Raw genomic sequence first — 18,510 nt, 5'->3', positions numbered from 1 at the left:
CTGAAAATTAAGTACATGAGGAAATTATTTTATATATTTAGAAGGTGAGTCTTAATTACATACTCCAAAGCAATTTATAAGTATTTCCTATATTAAGGAAACAATTCATATTCAGTGGTATATATAAACTTCAAATGTATGAGTTCTTATAAAAATATAGCCAGTCCATATTTTTAAGAAACATTTTAAGGTAAAGTTTGAGTGCCAATTATAAAATATGTTATATTTCAAAATAAGAAATACTGTTGGAGAGTAATACTCTCATATGTGATGGAAGTATGTTCGCATTCATTAAAATAAGATTTCTATGAATGAACATTATATGAGTTTCATGGAATGGTGTCCTCTTTCTGGACAATTGGGCCAGTGTACGAAGAGGAGTCCATTTGGTGGGATCCCACTATTGGGTCATTTGAAGTCAAATAATTTATTAAGTCAAGACATTAGCTCAGCTAACTCAACACCAGGTTAGAATGAAAATCCAACTCAACTGTGGGCTCCACAGAGTGACAACCAAGTACTGACTTTTCTCAGCGACTCATAAGAGAAGGCATTAAATACATTTAACAAACAAGAAACTCCCTATGAAGAGAGGAGCAAAGTTGCCCCTTAGGAAAAATTAACCAAATGACTGAAAGTTATCACAAAGTCCTTCCCATCCAATTTCATTGTTTAACACATAAGAAGCTGGGGCTCATTGAGGTTAAATATTCTAACCAATATTAAATGCAGCAACAGAGCCAATATCAAAACCTAGGTCCAATGGTTCCCAAAACCATTTCCCAATCCGTAATGCCTCTCTTAACTGGGAAAAGGTTTAATGTCACTTCTCTAGAAGTGACCTGTAGGAGTCAGCCTATGGGTTAAACAAGAAGAAGGTTTCTAGTCACATGCAGTATTGTAAGAACTTCAAGAAAACTCCACCTACTCAACACTGAGCAGAACAATACCACTCTAGTCTCAGCTCTACAAAGCATCAGATATGTAATCCCCTCACCCCCAGTCATTAGGCCCCTCTCAGAGCTGGAGGCCACATATGTATATAGAGATGAGAGGGTAATTCTAATCCATTTCACTGTCATGAGTATCAAATGTGATAATGACAGCTCAAGAGTTTCATATACTGTGACATACTATACAGTGTATGAAAAATCTGGTATCCTCAAATGAGAAGAAACTCATTCCTTGATCTGTACTATAAAACTATCTGAATACAATTTAGGACTTTTTTAAAAACAGAAATGCATTAAAAATATTTAAAGAACACTAGCTTGGTGCAAAATATTAGGAAGGTACCCAAACTTTTCTGAGGTACCTTGCTTTTGAAATATAGAGAAAACATATTTGATGAATATTCAGTAGTCTTATACTCCTAAATGTTTGGTAACATTATTGCCAGGCATAAAAGTAGTTCACTTTGTAAAAAAGAAAATATAAGAAAAACATCAGAATAACTTCATGAAAGTAGTTAATCATATTATTATTTTGTTTTTAGTACATTTCCCAACACTTCTTAAAATCAAAAACTTTTCCTTAACTGTTTAATAAAATCACCATGTGTTGTCACTGCAGTCACCACAAGGCAACAGCTCATTCTTACATGGAAATAAAATGCACCCCTCATTCATGTCAATCACAGAGAAAACATCCAACATATAATACTCTGTAGTTCCTATCACATGAGTACACTTTTTAAATAATTTCTATTTCCCTTGTGTGAAATGAGGGTTATTACATAACTTCTTAAAATGCCTTTTAATACTTGGAGTATTATGCCTCTTCTCTTAATGTTGAATATATTCTAAAATATTGAACACACCTGTTTGAGGTTTTTGAACTGGAATTTACTATATCACATTTATTTTTAAATCATAGAAATGTATTATTTTCAGGAGTAAAACTAAAGGTATTTTCCTCCTTGTGCTATTTATCTCAGACATATTTCAATATTTCTATCTGTTCACATAAAGCAGGAAGAAAAAAATTAAACTGCTTTAAGTTTGTATGTAGGTATTCCAAGTGACTGGCTAAATCTATGATTAGGTTAGTACCAGGGTCATAAAACTGGCATTTTACCATTGAAAAAAATTTATTCTAGAGAAAGTAGGTTGCCCCCTGCCCCCACCTTATAATTTTGTATTGAAAGACCAACTTGGGCAGAGTAATGCAAAGCCAAAGTAGTACAAGCTGTTACAAAGTAAAATTATTTAAAAATTTAAAAAATAGTGATTCGATTTATAAAAATTTAATTAGCAAAAATTGCAATAAAACATCTATTGCTTTAATGAAGCATATCTATCCTTTGTGATATCATCAGGATAAGTTCCATTTTATTACACAGTTAAGGTAACATTTTGTCAAGCAGCTGACTTTTGTTGCAATAAAATTTTGATAATCTATTCACCGAATGGTATTATGTTCAATTTTTTTTGAACATTTACTGAGTGTGTGATTACTGAATACCTGATATTTATTGAGTGTCTGACAAGCACTAAGGTATTATGAAGATGGATAATCCATTTTAATTAAACTACTTAACTATGTAGAGAAAGTTTATTATAAATATATTCTGTTTCTCCAACAAAACTAAGAGCTTTCAGGAGAGTAATATGAAGATGTATTTTATATATTTTTTTTATTTTTAATAATAACAGTATTACTCCATGACACATAGTAGAAATCCAATTAACATTGCTTTACGGTTCATATATTTGTTCATTTATTCATTCAACGAACATTTATTGTCTGCCTGCCAAATGACATAATACTTGTACAACATATTGCATGACATCTGGTATACAGGGGGTACTCAATAAATGTCATGTTAGATGGAGAGTAAATAGCTAGCCAGCCATAACTTGATTAGGCAATGAATACACAACAGATATACAAAGAAATCTGATGCTACAAAAACACAGAAGATAGTCTGGAGGAAATCCAAGTAAATAACACAAGTTAGCATAGGAACTAAGGGAACATGTTTGCAAAAAAGTTAGAGTCAATGTCTTAGTGTCAAAATACAAAGCAAGTTTAATCTTACTGAACAATATCATTACTATCTATGCTTCCTTGATGTCAACCTTACCTAAAATTTCTTAGTTACTAAAGACTCAAGGAAAACTATCAGCTATATGATGTTTTATTTAAGAATGGTTTTGTATAACTACAAAAGAAGGAATGCCATTTGAACATTTATAGAGTTGGAAGGAATACGAGCTGTTGTCCACATTCTGCTTGAACTTATCCAAGAACAGAAAACTTAGTCTTTAGACAATTTTTATTGCTACTTTCTGATATCAGGCAATGGATTAAGCAATGGATTAAGCAAATTGCTACTTTCTGATATCAGGCAATGGATTAAGCAATTACATACCTTATTTCATTTAGTCCTGCAAGCCCTCGAAATAAGAGCTATACTATCAGTTCTATTTTACAATACTCAGTGAGGCTCAGAGGGATTTAAAAGAAGTTGGTCACACAAAGGCAGAGCCAACAACTTTAGCTAAGTCCCTTTGAGGTCCTATGACCCCTGCTCTCTACTATATAATTCAATGCTGCTCTTGAAGCAAAAATCTGTTTCTTGCTGATATTCTGTAGTTCTTTATGCATTAAATGCACTACTGTGTATTTACTCCAAGTTTTCTTAACTATTGACATTTGGGACCAGATGAGTTTTTATCATGGAGTCTGTCCTGTGCACTTTACAAAGCTTGTGGCACCCCTGGTCTCTACCCACTAGATGCCAGTAGTATTCTCTTCCAGTTGTGACAACCAAAAATGTTCCTAGACGTAGACAGGGGACCAAATCAACCCCACTGAAAATTACCGATTTAATCAATAGAGGTTTCCCTCAAGGATTGGCAATTAGGAGATTTTAACAAATGAAACTGTATTTGAACTTTGTGAGTCTTAGATTTCATACTAGAAATCAATCACCATGCTCATAGTTTTTTGTCCAAAACAGAATGCAATAAGGTAAAATGCATTAGTTCGTTTAAAATATTAAAAAGACTTGAACTTGTTGGTTAGCCTTTCTGTTTCATACTTGACATAAACTGTACTTTTTTATTATCAGTATTTCTAAGATTGTGCTTCTATTTCGGAACCAAATATTCTTGAAGTAGTAGATCAGGTCATTACAAAAAATAATTTAAAAGCAAAGGAAGAAACCTACCACACTCATTCTCATGGCTCGTATTTGCTTTTTATTCTTTGGCCATGAACAACAGAGTCCTTTCTAAATTGAAAATATTTTCATTCTATTTTATTTTGATTTCACAGACAACTAATGGTAAAACATAATAATGTTGTATATGAGGATTTTTATTATATTCCACTACCTCAGATGATAGTGTGGTTGGATTTGTCATGTTTCTCAATCCACAGATCTGCAAAGCTCTAAGATCTCATGCCTATAATGAACTAAGTTTTTAGTACATCCAAAGAATATAATAGAAAAGAGATACTGCTTCTCTAGGGAGTAAGGTTTAAGGCATATAATCTACCTCTATGATAAAATGCAGACTTCCTATTAGAAGACAAATCATTCATTTAAATCACTTGAGTAGGAAAGTACTAAAAGAAAATTCATCTGGGTCTATTTAAGGTTCAGAAAAAAATCACATACAAAAAGATTCTTTGGCTTTCACCCTAGAAGATTTTCATGTGATTGTTAATCAGAAATATTTTTATTCAGTTTAAGCTCTTATTCCTCCAAACAAAAGGGACTCCCAAGGAGATGTTAGAGAATTTCAAGGTGGATCACACAGATCTAAACTCCCTGATTCCAAAAAATTAAGCCTACACAATGACTTTGGCAATGGTAGGTAAGTGGACTAATCCTATGTCCATTACTTTTCTCATCCTTTACATTTTTGTTCTCATGCCAAAGAGATTTCATGTAAATGGTTCATAGATTTATTTTTCATTAAATGCTTCTCAAAAGGTACATATTGAGGTAAGAGGTATCCTTGGTCTATTCAGAAAAAAAAAAAAAAAAGAAAGAAAGAAAAAAAACTTTTGCAATCCCTGGCTAAGCTATGATTGGTCCTGTCACTCCTGGGATAAACAGTAGTTCTACCAAGATTACTTTCCATGAAAACCAGTCTATGTATTAGTTGTGTTCATTTGAAGAAAGGCTGATAGTGACTGACAGTAATATCAATAGAAGGGAGAACAGTAATGTGTTTACCTATATTCTTTGCTTCTTTAATTATTGTCTGGATTTTACCTTTCTCTTTCCACGGAAGAGTAAAAGTATCCTCCAAGAAGATAATATGAAGAAAAAGGTCAGTACTTTCTTATTTCATATTTTTATTTCTGTTTCATTTGGAAGACATAATAATATTCTTCATTCTATAACATGCCTTGCAGAAATATCAATTTACTTGCTTTTCCAATTAACTATATCATTAAATTTAAAAAATAAAAAAAATATGAAATTCTTCTAAGTACTAGGTTTATGGCAAACAGTGCATTAAAATTTTCTGGAGCCATCAATAAATGATTTTTGATAATAAGTATAGCTATTAGATTGATTTTTCACATTGTAATTTCAAAAAACTATAAAAATTTAATAGGTGTAAAACTATATTTGCATAATGCATTCATGGTAAACGACCTTTAAATCAAAAATGCTCAAGAATGCAATATTATTAGCTATTTCCAGAGTAACAAAATATACCATGGTTCTTCCTGACGATCGCCAAAAACATTTCCACCTGATAAAAACTAAATGATATGCAGTATATATTAAAATTCTGCTTTTTCATTGATTTTTCAACTATAAGGTGTTGGCAGACAATTCTGCATGTTTGGGTGCCCCTTGAATCAGCTTTGTCCCAAGGATGCTGGGAGATATCCCTAACAACCACAGGAGATAGTGTCTCACTCCTGAGATGAGGGCAGATTTGTTTCCTGCCTAGTATAATAGAGATGATTTCTTCCTCCTGTACAATGTTGGACAAATTTGCTAGCATACTTTTTATAAAAAATGATTTCTTAAGCTCAGAGTTCCTCAGCTGTGACATAAACCACTTTGTATGCAGCATCTACCTGGGTCGCTCCACATCAACCTCACGGGACTTGAGGGACAAGAGGAATCAATAGGAATCTGACGCTGAGTGCTGTGTTGTGAGTAAGAAAGTCCTTTTTTCTCTGACCCAAGAGTCTCCTTTCTGCCAGCCTAAAACTGTGGCAGACTAACTTATTAGATTCCAAGTAGGGTAAAATTGCAGACCCTTCACAGTTCTTGACATAAACATAGTAAATGCACAATAATTTCAGTAGATGTTAAAATGAAGAGGCCAAGATACTATGTATAATGAACTCCATTACTTATTATGTAGATTTATAATTTTCTTTGGCAAAAGTATAAATTACAGTCTGTAGTTTGTGTTAGACATAATTAAAATAAAAATATTGATTATTTTAATATTTTCCATTCTGATATCTTCCTGCCTTATTTCAATGTGACTGCTACTTAATAAGTCTCATTCTCTTCGGAACATGATAGACATAAACCAAATGTATATATATGTAATACCAAAAAAAAGACGTGTCTAAGAATCAGCATATTTGACTGAATCAAAACATAAAAACAGTGACATTATGGGCTGTTGTTTTCCTGACACTGCTCAATTTTACCAAGTTCCCTACTGGAAAAAACACGTCAATATGAGCCACTTGATGAACATAGTGACATATTAGATTTCATTTGGACAACTATGCTGAAATATTACAGTTGGACAGTATCCCATTCTATGTAACTCTACTATTTAAATTTTTTAACAAAAGTACGGTTTTAAATATCATAACTTGTGAACCAAATCACACCAACCACTTTTTCTAATTCGCTTGAAACTGATGATAATGGAGAATAGCTAGACTCTTGAATACAACACCATGAAATGTAAATTGTAAAAAACAAGTACTTAAGTCAATAAACAGAGATAAAAAAGAAAAAATCCTAAACCTCCAGAAAAAAAAATCAGAAAGGATTTCCCTTTTCTCAAAATTCTGAAAATGATCACTCTAACCACTAATTTAGTTTAAACACCACTGACTCCTTCAAAGCCACAAGTTAAATTTTCCTCCCACAAAACCCTTAAAATATTCCATTTTCCTTTAACATTTACAAGTTATACTAAGGCTCCTTTTAAAGCAAACAACTTCCTCTATACTAACTGGCCATTTCATTAAACCATTTTGAGACCCTGAGCTACCAACAAACTAACGACTAGATCAACTAATCATCATTGATTCAGAACACCTGCTCCTGAGTTAAGCAATGACTCAAAATTTCTGAAACACTTCACAGAATTTCACTTTTAGTGGTAGCTACGGCCTCATCAGTAAAGGCATCTAAAAGCTTTAAGTAGCTAAGTTCTCTGCTCAAGTATGAAGGGAGCCTACAGTGCTTGGTAGAAGACCTGGCATTTGGCTGCCTAAAGGTTGCCACTTAGACGAATTTTCAGCTTGTTCCTGGCCAAAGAAGTTGCTGTTTTCAGGTGTTCAATGAAAGGAAAATAATCAACATCATAAAAGAATCTGGAGGGTTTGGGCACAAAAATCTCATTTAAAAGAAAAGAACTTCAAAAATGGCAAAGATGAGTCACTAATATGAACCTAGGCAAAATTTTGAAATTTTTAAATATATTCATGACCTTTAATTTTTAAATATATTAATCATTGAACAGAGTAGCTTATCTTTTTTAAGCTGTGGATATTTATAGAAGTTATAATCAGTATTATGTCTACTATTTTGTGATCTCCTAGTTTTGCTTTATTTCAAATATTCATTTGAAGAATCAACAAATACTAAAGAATTGTTCAAACAATCCATATGTCTCGAGATTTACTTTTTAAACCCAACATCAGAAATGTTACCAATGGTTAATTCATTCACCAGTAGAAAAATACTGAAAATATCAAGCATAGCCGAATCCCAAACTTTTACAGTCAAGTGTATACCAAGATAAGTCACCTTGATTTCCTCCCCTACAATGGAAGGAATATTGTATTATTCCTTTCTAGAAACTAGAGAAAGGTAATTTTTCACCACATGTTCCTCTATCATTTAATTTACATGGATTCATCTTCTAAATAATTCCACTTTTCAAGATGTTAAGTATTTGTTCCCCTCCTTCCTCAAAGGAAAAGATAACTACCATGAAATGTTTTAACTGCTTTCTGAATTAAATTAATGTAAAATCAACCAGTTCCTCAATTATATTAATGTTATCAGGCTTTTCAGGACAGAATTCACTGGAGATATTGATACTATAAGCAACACACCAAATTTCAAACCCCCAGTCTAACTAGCAGGTCAGCTTTGGGTCACACTGTATTGAGAAAACCTCATTTTGCTAACCTAACTTGAATTGTATTTGTGACAGTGTTATTTGGTTTGCTTTCCTCTTCTGAGACAATGCACTGCTTGGTATCTTTAGTACTGCAGTTTATATAAAAATCTGCTCTTCCTCACTTCTATGAAAAACAGAACCAAGTGACAAAACTAAATTAGGGAGAATTTAAGTTAATATGAAAATGAAACTTGATGAGACTATCAGACATGAAAATAGGTCATTAAGAAAAGTTGGGAAATACTTTCTGTGGGAATTTTTTTTTTTTTTTGAATGACAAGATTCTTATTTCTATGAGATGGCTTCTGCAGAAGGAGCCCACAAACAGTTAAATGGGCTTTGAATCACCAAGTACTTTTCCAAGCCTATAATGGTGACTTACAGGGTCTTCAAAGGAACTAAGAGAGCAACTTTCTCAATAACTAGAAGCAGAATGAAGTTCCAGATTACCAAAACTCTGCAATGCTAGTTTTGTGACCTTGACTCAGAGTTACTGGGATGTACCAGAAAACCGCAATTCTTGGCAGAAGCACATTTTACGTATAAGTTTTTACCAGATGTGAAGTTCATATGATCTATGCAGTGCAATAGAAACAAAAATAAATTTGCTGTGCAATCTGACATGCCAGTTCATTCTGTGAATGAACTAGCAGGTAATAGGCCTGGTCTCATGTTTAGGCGGAGCTTATGGGGTATGAATCTGGAGCACAGAAAACTTCTTAAGCTTTACCTCTACCCTCGATTAAAACCAATCTTATATGCTTGTTAAGCCTGAAATTACACCAAGAAAGATTTTTTTTCTTTAGATAAAGAATTCTATCCCCGTTAAAATTGAAATGCCCTTGGGAGACATAAATGGTTATCAGTTATTTATACATCAGTGTAAATGAAATTCAAATCCTGTATTAACAGCTGGTTTTCATAAGAAGACTACATGAAGCTTGGGTGTTTGGATTGTAAAAGAGTGGGAAAAAATCTTCAAGAGATAAAAGTTAACACATGAATAACTACCACTATTATTTGTCTATTCATTCAACAATATTTATGACCACCTACTATTTTTCAATGTGCTAAATATTGGGGATACGGGATGAAAAAGCATAGTTAATGGCCTCGAGAAATGTAGGGTTCAGTGGAAAACCACCAAATATGAAGTTACCATAGAAGAGTATAGATGTTAATGGAAATGTGTTTAAGGCACAAGAGGACTCGGATAAATGAATACCAAAATCTGCCTGGCAGAGAGGAGATGGGAAAGTTTTCTGAGCGTAGGGAAAAGTTTAACCTGTGACTTGAAGGAAAACCAGGGATTTGTAGGTAACCTGAAGATAGGAAGATAGTGCCTAATTATGCCTGGAAACATCAAAGAGTGAAATGTTCTCAGTGAAACAGCATTTCTGAAGTAACAATTTCTAGAGTGAAGTATCTGTGGGGAGTAGGGAGCAGGGAGCAGTGTCTTAGCTTGGGCTACCCTAACAATATACCATAGACTGAGTGGCTTAAACGATGTGGACATTTCCTCACAGTTCTTGAGGCTGGAAGTCCAAGATCAAAGTGCCAACATGGTACGTTCTGGTGAGACCTCTCTGTAGGCTGGCCACCATCTTGCTGGCTGTGTCCTCACTAGGCCTCACATGTGTGTGCACAGGCGCATGAGTTGGGGGCCGAGGTGAGAACTCCCTGATGTCTCATAAGAACGCAAATCCTATCATCCTATGTTATCAGAGCCCCATTCTCCTTATGATCTTATTTAACCTTCATTATCTCCTCATAGGCCTTCCTCCAAATACAAGTTAGGGCTTTAACATATGCATCTGGAGGAGACACAATTCAGCCCACAGCAGGCAGTGAGTGAAATGAATGACAATGAATGACAGGGAGAGTATTCAAGAAGCAAATCATGAAGGGCCTTTTAAATCAAGTGAGGAGGAATGAACTTTGTCTTTAAAGCTCATTCTAGGACTCTTCATAGGAATTTTAAGCAAGGGAGTGACATTCTGGTTCATATTTTAGAAAGCTCATTATAGTAGCAAAAGGGAGAACCATGCACAGGAAAACAGAAAAGCCACTAAGAGGCAATGAGGGCCTGAGGTAGGACAGAGGGAGTGAGAATAGAGATGAGAGACCAAGGAGTTAAAACAAGCCAAGTTTGATTGATTATACTTATGTGGAAGGGAAAACTGAGAATGACCCCAGTCTCTGGCTCAAGCACCTAGTACGTGGCAATGTCCTTTCCTAATAGCAAGAAGTCAGAAGGAAAACCAAAGTTGTTTGCTGGGGGATGGAGGAGAGAAAATAAAAATTGTTTCAGATTTTAGAAAATTGAATATAAGCCTAAATGAGGTATAAGGACATATGGAACTGTTTACTCAGCAGCAGAATATATGGACCCACTCTGTGCCAGAAATGGGCTAATGGGGAGATAGATGCAACAGATGCTGAGCAGAGTGAGCAGAGTGGATGTGGATGCTACTCTGGCTTATTATTTGCTAGTAAGTGCCAAGGGCTGAGATTTTAGACCGTTAAAAGTCCTTGTATTAAACAAAACTTAAATGTCTAACAATACAAGAGTAACTAAATAACGCTGGTTCATCTATATGATGGAGCACCACAGAGGCATGGAATTCATGTGTTCCAAGAATATTTAATGACATTAAAAATAGTAAGAAAAAAGTAAAACACATAACTATGTAGTAAACTGAGTAAAAATATTTTTTTCATAGACATATCAAAAATTACCTCCAAATAGTATTCAGAATATACAATTTTTTCATTTTGCTTTCCCATTGTTTTCCAAATATTCCTATAAAAAACACATATGGTTTTATAGTCAGAAATAATAAACTTATTTTAAAACTTTTATATGTTTTTAGGCAAACAATATTTCAAAAGAAGACTCTCTCCCACCATCAGCCGAGCACATGATTGAATTACCCCCCACCAGTCAGGAGAAATTAGGCTATGAGCAGCAAATACACCAAAAAATTATAGTGCCTTATAAGAACAAAGTATTATTTTTTACTTATACTATAGGTTCACTATGGGCTGGCTAAGGGCTCTGTTCCACATTCCTCTATTTGGGACCCATTCTGAGGAGCATGGCCACTTACCATGCAGAGGTAAAGAGCTCTGGAGGGTCTCAAACTGGACACTAAATGCTTCAGTCCAGAAACATATGTCAATTTCTACTGAACTCATTGGCCTGAATCAACGTGGATCAGGAGACGTAAACCCATTATGTAACTGAATGCATTTGGCAAACAAAGCTAATAATGATGACTATAAATTCAACACCTCCCAAAAAAAGAATTATGGAGGGATTTTTACGGCATTACTATTCAATCAGCAAATCATGGCCTATCATGATTATAAAATCAGTTTGGTAGATCATGACAAGTGCTTTTTTTTTTTCAACAACAAGTACTTTCTAAAAGAATGAAACAAAAGGGAAAATGAGCATAATACAGAAAAGGTAGGTATTTATCATGAAACAATATCATGATATACGTCTATCAAATAAATACAGATGTGTCACAATGTGAAATATCTTCCTGTGGTTCCTGTAAAAAAAAAAAAAAATTGAAAGCCGTTGTTCTATGAGAGCCCCAACTAATCCAGATATATAGAAATATAATTCCCATACTAGCTCTTCTAATCCAATGTTCTATGACTACTACGAAAGATTGGGAAAAATATGGTCTTCCTCCATGATATCAATCTCAAAGAAATTAGTCCAATTTTAGTCTGTCGTATTTAGTGACTCATATTTCAGCACCTTCCAAGTTTTGAGTTCACTTTTTATTTCTCTTAAAATAAAAAAAATTTAAGTTTCAAAAGCTTTTCCCTAATTCTACAGAGCCTCATTTAATTGTTTGTTAGGAATATATACAATTCTTATATTAATTTAAATAACATCTTTGACCAAGATAAATAATAGTAATTTTTTTTACTTTATATTGCTGTTAACTTATAAAACAGTCATGGATGATTATCTTGCTTACTTATGCTTTGATGTTTAAAGGAAGAATGCATATTTCAAAACTGCAAAATACCTATTTTATCTAATTCTTTGATACAGAATAAATATTCTCAGTTTCTAATTTTCTCATTCTTATCTACAACCAAAAAAATACAAATTTGAAATATGCACATTCTATGTTTGTTTATGGAAAAAGTGCAATGTTTATCAATTTAGTTCCAAATTTCCAAAACAAATTCATCCAAACTCTTACTTTCTATCATGCATGTAAAATGTTTATAAATGCATACTTAAATGTAAGAGTTTCAACCAATTTTAATGTGTTCTACTCTTCTCCCAAACACACTGTTTTTTCCTACCTACCCTTCATAGCATTGCACATTCAAAAACCAGTCTTTTGTATCTACAGGGAAAATGCTTGCTAAACATCCAAGAAAAACAAAATGTTTCATATAGTACAATCTTTTTACTTCTCAGATGGCTCCACTGCCATATACTAGGTATGCCAGAGAGGTTTCCTGAGGAAAAGAAGAGGCAGTGTGAACTAAAACAATCTACCATCCTGACATTCAAGAGAACCAAATAAAACATGATTGTGTTTAAAAGAATGGAAAATGAAAAGACCATCCACAAAAATAAACGAGTGTGCAAGTTTTTACCATCCTAAAGGAAGCTCTGGTATGGAAAAATGAACATCCTGCATTTGTTAATTAAGGAAGCATTATATTCAGTGCAGCAACAGTAACTTGTTTAAAAGTGATGAGTCACGATATTTAGATCCTTCCTGGCCTTATTCACCTAGGTGTGGGGCAAAGAGGATTGTACCAGCAGCTGGACTATCTCTGTTCCAGACCCAGCAAGGCCACTAGGACGCTGCAGGAATCTGGGCAAAAAGACAAGCCTGGCTGGACTTCAGCATCTCCTCTATAAAACCAGGGGATGAGGAGATGAGTGAGTTGAAGGAGCTCTTCCATTTCAAATTAGCTGAAGTTCTAGTCTCTTAAATAATTTACCTAATTATTCCATTAAATACAAGGTGAATAATTCACCCCTTAAACCCCCAAAATGGTTATTTCTTTCCATTATTCCAAACTGGATCTACTAGATCTAATATATTATAAATTTTCCCTAAATCAATATTTTATAACCAAAATAATTGTACTTATAACATTTCTATTACATTCAAAGAGCTCCAAAGACATGCCCAGATGCACAGTACCATTCTGATTGTTCTCTTTTCAATGTAGTTTTTTTTTTTTTTTTGCTATGCTATCAGACAAAAAAATAATTCCTTGAAAATGCTGCTTCTTTTAAACAAATGACAAGCACGACACAAATCCAACTGAATGCTTGCAGTATGGTTTTGAATCCTAAAATGTGGGATTTCTTAAGCTCTTTACATTGTTCTTTCCAACACACACACACACACACACACACACTGAGAGAGAGAGAGAGAGAGAGAGAGAGAGAGAGAGAGAGAGAGAGAGTCAGAAAATAAATACCGCAGTCAAATTTTGATTACCTGTCAACTAGGATGGCAAGAGTAAACGAGCACAAATATTCTGAAACGGTAGAGAGTGGGTGGGGGAGGTATAATTGGGCATTGGAATGTGTTTCATTCTTACATTTAAATAAAACTATGCCTGGCATTCTGAAGATTGATAATGCTGTACTTCAAACTGAGTAAATAATGAAACCTACTAGGAAAACCAACCCAAGAGAACTAGAAAGCATTTTAGTTTGCAAACATTTTAGTTCACACCTTGGTAAATGAAAACAGTGTTCAATGTTTCAAAACATATTTTTAAATCCTGTGAGACTAGTGTGATAAAGAGACTGAATTATAGAAAGTGACATTATTATTAAATATTTACAGGAATTCTTGCAGAAAGGATCTCTAAAACGGATCAAGATACACAAACTCAAGATAGTATTGTTAGTATTATCAAATACACCTACAATGCAAGAAATTCATGAGGTGAAAAATTCTCATGCCTCATTGCTCACTCCAAAGTTGGTTATATTCTCCTACACTGATTTCCAAATTTGATGGTCTAAAGCAGAAACAGCTGCATTGGATTTTGTTCATGTTAGAAAACTGACCTTTCTCTAGGAAGTTCCAAGAGAGTCTCAGAATTACAGTCTTCCAAACTTTAGTCAAAAGGAGATGCTCTTATTTCTCTACATCATCCAAGTGCTATTCAGAAGAAATTGCAAACAAGATCCCTAAAGCCATATCACCCGACAGCCTAAAGGAGCAGCAATGACTGTCTACATAATACTTGGTCTAAAAATGTTCACTTCATAGCAGAAGGAATAAAGCAGGTACCAAAATGACTATCATTCCTTTCTACAATTTCAGGTGCTTTAGAATATTGTCAGATTAACACTAAATGTGATCCCTTCACAACTCCATGGCCTACATTGCTGGGAAGGTCAGAGGAACAATATTACTCCAAGATGAAAGAAAAAGGATTCTCAGAAGAGGAGGAGGAAAAGTATCCTGACAGAAGTAGGTGCCTCTCAGGTTGAGCAGGAGCAGTTTGTGTGAATGAGAAAGAACAGCTGCCTCTTGGGCCTTAGGCAACTCTTTCCTATTTGTATCCATGGGAAGACATGAGTTTGGGCTCTTAGACTGGACTGACAATGCAGAGCTCAGATAGGTTCCCCACTAGCAAAAACCAAGAGGAATGGAAAGCATCTGTTCAGAAGACAAAACGCTAACTAGTACAGTGCCCAACTTTACATTAGGAGCAAGCTATAGTGAACAGAATCATTATGAGAAAGTTGTAGTAAACAGAAAAAAAGTCCATATAGTAGTAGATATGAAATTGCAAACACAAAAAATTGAACAAATATTCAGTAAAAACCAGCATCATAGAGGAAGACCACAAATCAGCAAATATAGTAACTAACACTCATAGAAATAGAGTTAATAACAGTAAAAAGACAACTAACTTAAATTTAATTAATATATTCAGAGATATATGTGAGAATAGTTGAAAAGGGAAGTAGCTAGATAGAAAATCAAGTTGAAGAATTCTACCAGATTACAATGCAAAGGACACAGATTTTACAAAATATTTTTTTTTAAAAAAAAGTTCAGAAGGAAAATTAATAAAAAGAGACATGAAAAAATAATGAAAAGCTTTCAGAGCTAAATAAAAATTTGAGTCCAGATTGAATGGGTCTCACAAGTACCAAATTGCTTAAATGTGGGTGGCGGTGGGGAAAGACCTCTTTTAGATACATGTTGGTGAAAACGCATAATTCAAAGGGTAAAGCAAAAAAAAAAAAAAAAAAAATCCTAAGAGTTTCTGTGACAATAAGAAGAGAGTGGGGATAGGGAGAATATTTAAAAAGAAATACAATTCAGATTGTGTAGAGATTATCACAGAAGTGAACCTAAAAAACAATAAATCAAAATCTTCAAAGTTCTGCAGGAAAATATGAACCTAACCAAAGAAACATTCATTTATGAACATTTTGATCATTTGAACATTAAAGAACTCAAATGTTTACTATCTACTCTCCATTTAGCTAATGGTAAACTACAGTCATTAGTGTTAATTGGTTGCCAACAATCAGTTTGCTCTTGGTCTACAAGGGAGAAAAAGAACAGAACTATACACTCTTTCTATTTAGCAACCAATGGTCAGAATCAAAACTCATTGTGTCCAGGGAAAGGTGACCAGACTGGAGATGTAACTCCAAACTATTGCAAAAGAAAAGCAGTTTTAGAATATAATGTTTCACTTGTCTTCAAATACTGGCGAAACTGCCACGTGAAAGAAATTAACTTATCCCTGTCACTCCCAGAGTACAGAATTAAGACCAATGCCTGGAAATTCCAGGGAAGAAGTTTTCAGTTTAAGGAAAATGTTTTTAATAAATGGGGATGTCCCTAAGACTGAAAGTGTCCCATCATTGGAGGTGTCTGTCATTGGACAGTTTGTGCATTATGTGTGCTAGAGAGAGAGAGGTATCAAGTATTGTTGGTGTAAACAATATTTGTATTGTAAACAACAATTATTTATGAGATAATTTCCAGCCCTATGATTTATGCTGACTAGAATATGTGTCTAAACTGAACCATATGTCCAAAGTGAACCGTGCTTTAAGAAGCAGGTTCGAGGACACATCCTCTATGAAGCAAATCATGACGAAAACATATGAAATCTTCCACAGTGTCTACCTCTAGTATTAGATCATTTAGAGCTCAATTACAGAGTTTATTTTGCTTCTTAAAAATTATATTAGAAATAGCCCATCTCCCAACTATATCATAAGCCAATCTCAAACTGTATCACGGCCAATCTCAAACTACTAGGCACCCTAGTAGCCACTGAAATTAAACATCGTGGCTCATCACTTCTCTTGTTTTTTGTGTTTTCATATAGTACATATTCAATGTTTTTATAATTACCAATATCTCTTTGCTGTGAAAGTGATGTGACACATAGTAATGGCTTCCTTGGAAGTTTCTGTGCCCCTCCCCTACCTTCCTTGATATATCAAAATTCCTGTATTTTTCTCTTTAAAACTTCCAAACTACCTAACAAGAATCATGGTTGCAGAAACTGAAATTCATTCTTGTAACTTTTACAGATAATAAAATATGCCTTCTTCCTTTCCCCTTTTATCTTAAAATATATCAATAGACAGCCCTGAGAAAACAAATTCCAGGAGAAGAAGGACTTTTGAAGGAGAAGAACATTTGAAGGACTAAAAGTCAAAATGTGAAACTATCTGGAGTCTAGGATAATAAATTGTAACAAAGTCTTGCACTCTAAAGAAGCGAGGATACATCTCCTCTTCCCTGCAGTTTGGAAGGGTCACAGCTCTGTGTAAGTGGATTCCTTGAGGACAGTCTTGGGTTGCAGATTTCCCTTGCCTAAGGATTGGCAATACTGAAAGAATGAAAGAAAGGAAAAGGAAAAAATTTCTTCTGCAACTAACTTTATAACTGTTTATCTTTGGGAATAAAATGGAAGAGGGGATAAAGTGAAATGCAAACACACATTTATTTTTAAATTTAAATCATCAGTATTCAAATCAAGTTTGAAAATGTGAAATTATAATTGCTTCTCTAAACTTATGTAGGCTGCTTTAAGCCCAAAGCTCAAAAACAAGGCAGGTTACTAGAAGGGAAATTTGGAATTCAACTTGGCAGTCACATCCAAGATGATGAAGAAACATTTAAAATGCGCAAACTCGCTGCATTACTTCAGCTTAGCATTTAATAATGTAATAAGTCTGGCCAAAAAATGTCCAATCTGAAATTACACTATCCATCTAAAAATTAAGAATATTTAGAGCAACAGTTAAGAAAACACAGTTGCACGAATGGCTTTAACTATCCTCTATCAGTAACTATCCAGACATTCATTTAATTAACTCATTTAGAATGAGTCAGAGATCAAAATTATTAACTTTTTTTCTCACATGTGTAGTCTAAAAATAATTGATTCTGGTTTTCCCAAAGCCTCCACAACTTCCTTCTGTCAATCCTCAGTTAATTCAATTGATTTCATCACGGATTTTTGTTTGGTTTAGTTTTGGGTTTAAGATGACATGCGTAGTCTAAATACTTTATAGAAACTTACAGATGTGCATTATATATACAGAACTCATCACAGTTTTGAAGAGAACATAGATCCAAATACAGCTTCTAAAAAACTTCAGACTAGTGAGTGTGGGGCAATTGACATGAACAACCACAACGACTTAGGGTAGATGTTCTACCCTAAGCAGCAATGGAATAGAGTTAGGAATTTTGTGGTATGACAACTAACCCTGACATCCAGAGCATCCATGGGGGAATTTGCTAAGGGATCATTAGTCCTCGAGGACAGGGATCACGTCTATTTATTGCTGCATCCCTAGGAACTTGTTTAACCTATAGAAAGAGCTGGAAAATATTTGCTGAATGGATAAATTAATATATATGCTATATAGATGTACCAAGGTCCAGGCTGCAGCAGCACAAAGGCACCTGGGAAATGGATACTGAAACCCAGCGCTGCATCTGCTCTGAGAAAAAGTTATCTTCTAATTTTCACAGTCAAGATATGAGCTATCTATAGCCCTGACCAGAGAGATCTCTGCCATTGCTAAATCCAAGAGTTCATGACAAGCCACCTGCAGCTGCAAGCAAGACTTGAAGAT

General features: G+C 34.3%; 1 protein-coding gene and 1 pseudogene across 1 annotated transcript in view; one reads left to right on the top strand and one right to left on the bottom strand.

Moving 5' to 3' along the window:
• Positions 1-17,585, top strand: part of LOC105302082 — a 30,754-nt pseudogene extending 13,169 nt beyond the window's left edge.
• Positions 1-18,510, bottom strand: part of COL21A1 (collagen type XXI alpha 1 chain) — a 166,960-nt gene that overhangs the window by 134,739 nt on the left and 13,711 nt on the right. The gene's annotated exons all lie outside the window — the stretch shown is intronic.

Source organism: Pteropus vampyrus, unplaced genomic scaffold, assembly GCF_000151845.1.
Source record: "Pteropus vampyrus isolate Shadow unplaced genomic scaffold, Pvam_2.0 Scaffold260, whole genome shotgun sequence".
In the NCBI taxonomy this organism is placed as follows: Eukaryota; Metazoa; Chordata; class Mammalia; order Chiroptera; family Pteropodidae; genus Pteropus; species Pteropus vampyrus.
Note: the sequence above shows the minus strand (reverse complement) of the source record. Positions and strands in the feature narration are given on the sequence as shown.